Genomic DNA, 2,813 nt, shown 5'->3' with positions numbered 1-2,813 from the left:
CACCATGAATTCACTACTATGTCCACTTCAACTGAATATTACCAATATGTTTTATCTCCCTATATATTTCTCCTATCCAGTCTCTGTTTCTCTTAAGAAACGATTAAAATTCTGATTTGGGGGTATGCAATTCTCTTTTTCTTTTATTAAAAATATTTTTTAGATGTGTGTAAGTGGTCCTAAGCAATATGTTTAGTTTTGCTTGTTTTAGGGGCAAAATACGGAATTATACTTTATGTAATCTTTTGAGACATGACTTTCACTCAATCATTAGCCATAGATGTTGCATGGAATGTAACCTTATTCATTTTCACCAATGCATGAAATGTTCTATTATGAGAATATGTCACAATTTATTTAACCATTCTCTTGTTTTGGAGTATTTAGGTTTTTCCCAGGTTTTTGTTTTGTTTTTGTGGGGGTTTTTGGGTGTTATTTTGCTATTACAAAATATGCTGTTATAAATATGCTTTTCTAGGCCTCCAGGCGCACATATGTAAGAATTTTTCTCAGATACACACACATACACCCATATATATATATATGTACCTGAGATATATATTCTACTACATCTTTCCCAGTAATTTGATTTGTTAAACTTCTTCATTTTTGCCAGTTAAATTTGTGTGACATAGTATTTTATTTTTGTTTTAGTTGCATTTCTCTAAATACTAATGAGTTTGGTTATCTATCTGCGCTTAGTGGTCTTAAGTGTTTCTCTTTCATGCGGTGCATATTCAAGTGCTTTGCTTGTTTTTCCATTGCTAATTTTTTTCTAATTAATTTGTGCAATGCACATTTTCTATATACAGATGCATATGCATATAGAGAATTCTGAATTTTTTTGTTGGGGTAGGAAGTTAGAGAGAATGTTTGCTCATGTAGTGTCTGGGGTTGCTGTGGTTCATCCAGGTAGAAGGCCTAACACTTGTGTATACCAATCTGGAAATCAGAAATATTTCAGTGAAAGCTCTTTGAGAAGAGCAGCAAGATAAAGGTGACTAGTAGGCTCTTCTAGATTTAACCAATGTTTTCTTTCCTATCCCAACTTCAGAAGAAATTCAGACATAATTTGCCTTCACTTGGATGGTACTCCAATATCTGTTTATTATCTTCCTTCAGGGATGTCTGACCCCTCTCAAATGCTGTCACTACTATGTTAGGCACAATTTTGACCTGGTGAATATTAAGAGGAAGGTAATTCATTATAGTAGCATATCAGGATAATTTCTCTCTGGGGAGAAAGCCAAAGATTATATTGATTCACATGATTAGCTGAAGATAGTTAATCAAAATAGATAAAATACAGGAACTAAACTAATCAATAAATTTTCTAAGAATAGCCTGATTCAGGAACTTGAGATACATTTCATGGATGTATGGAACAAAATAGTCTCTGCTGGATGAACATTAAGAAATAAACACAGTCCCTGTAGGCTATTTGGATATTGCTAGATGTATATACCAACATAGGCACCCTGTTAACTCCTATACATTGAAATAATGAATTTGGCCAGGGTCTGGAACAAAATCTGGTCTGCACGCAGGATTTTGGAGGTGGTCACTAGACTTGCAGATAAAGTCAAGCACTGCCACCCAGTGGTGTCTTTGGGATTCCGGATTCAAAATGTATTTGATGCAGAGGCAACATACTATGTTTTTGAAAAAGTGTTAGTCTATTATTGGGCCCTGTTGCGAACATCTTCCATTACAGAAGTTCAGTAGATAATCTTAAGGGCTGAGATACCTTTTATGTAATATGTAGTGTCAGAGAGACATCCTTTTTGATACATGGAAATTACATATACAGGACATATCTGGAGATGTATAGGGATGGGATTAAGTCCTCTTGCTATTTGTTTCCTATTTGTCACATTTGCTTTTCTCCCACCATTTTCCTTTTTTTTTTAAAATTATTTCAGTATTTTTATAATTTAATTGTTTTCTCCACTATTGGGTTATGAGATATACCTCTTGGTTTTATTATTTTTAATGGTTGCTTTAGAATTTACAATGTGCATCTTTATGTTATCACATCTAACTTTAAATAATGTACTACTTCATATAAGTAGGAAGAACTTTCCAACAGTTTACTGCCATTTCCTCTCTCCCATCTTTTTGGTTATTGTTGCCATATATTTCAATGCTATATGTTATGAACCCAAAATTATAGTAATAATTTTTTAAATTGTTGATTATCTTTTGAAGCATTTTTAAGATGAGAAAAAACATCTGTATTGACCCAAATGATTATCTTTCTGTAAATCTTCATTCCTTCATATAGATAAAAGTTATCTTCTTTTTTCTTTCTGAAGCACTGCTTTTTTTAAATAATTTTTTTTATTATGTTAGTCACCGTACAGTATATCATTAGTTTTTGATGTGTTCCATGATTCATTGTTTACTATTAATACCCAGTGTTCCATGTAATACGTGCCCTCCTTAATACCCATCACTGGGCTAACCCATCCCCCCCACCTCCCACCCCTCTAAAACCCTCAGTTTGATTCCCAGAGTCCAGAGTCTCTCATGGCTCATCTCCCCCTCCAACTCCCCCCCTTCATTTTTCCCTTCCTTCTCCTAATGTCCTCCATTCTACTCCTTATGTTCCACAAATAAGTGAAACCATATGATAATTGTCTTTCTCTGTTTGACTTATTTCACTTGGCTTAATCTCCTCCAGTTCCATCCATGTTGATGCAAATGTTGGGTATTCATCCTTTCTGACGGCTGAGTAATATTCCATTGTATATATGGACTACATCTTCTTTATCCATTCATCTGTTGAAGGGCATCTCGGCTCTTTCCACAGT

The sequence above is a fragment of the Neomonachus schauinslandi genome, chromosome 1 (assembly GCF_002201575.2).
Source record: "Neomonachus schauinslandi chromosome 1, ASM220157v2, whole genome shotgun sequence".
Classification (NCBI taxonomy): Eukaryota; Metazoa; Chordata; class Mammalia; order Carnivora; family Phocidae; genus Neomonachus; species Neomonachus schauinslandi.
Note: the sequence above shows the minus strand (reverse complement) of the source record.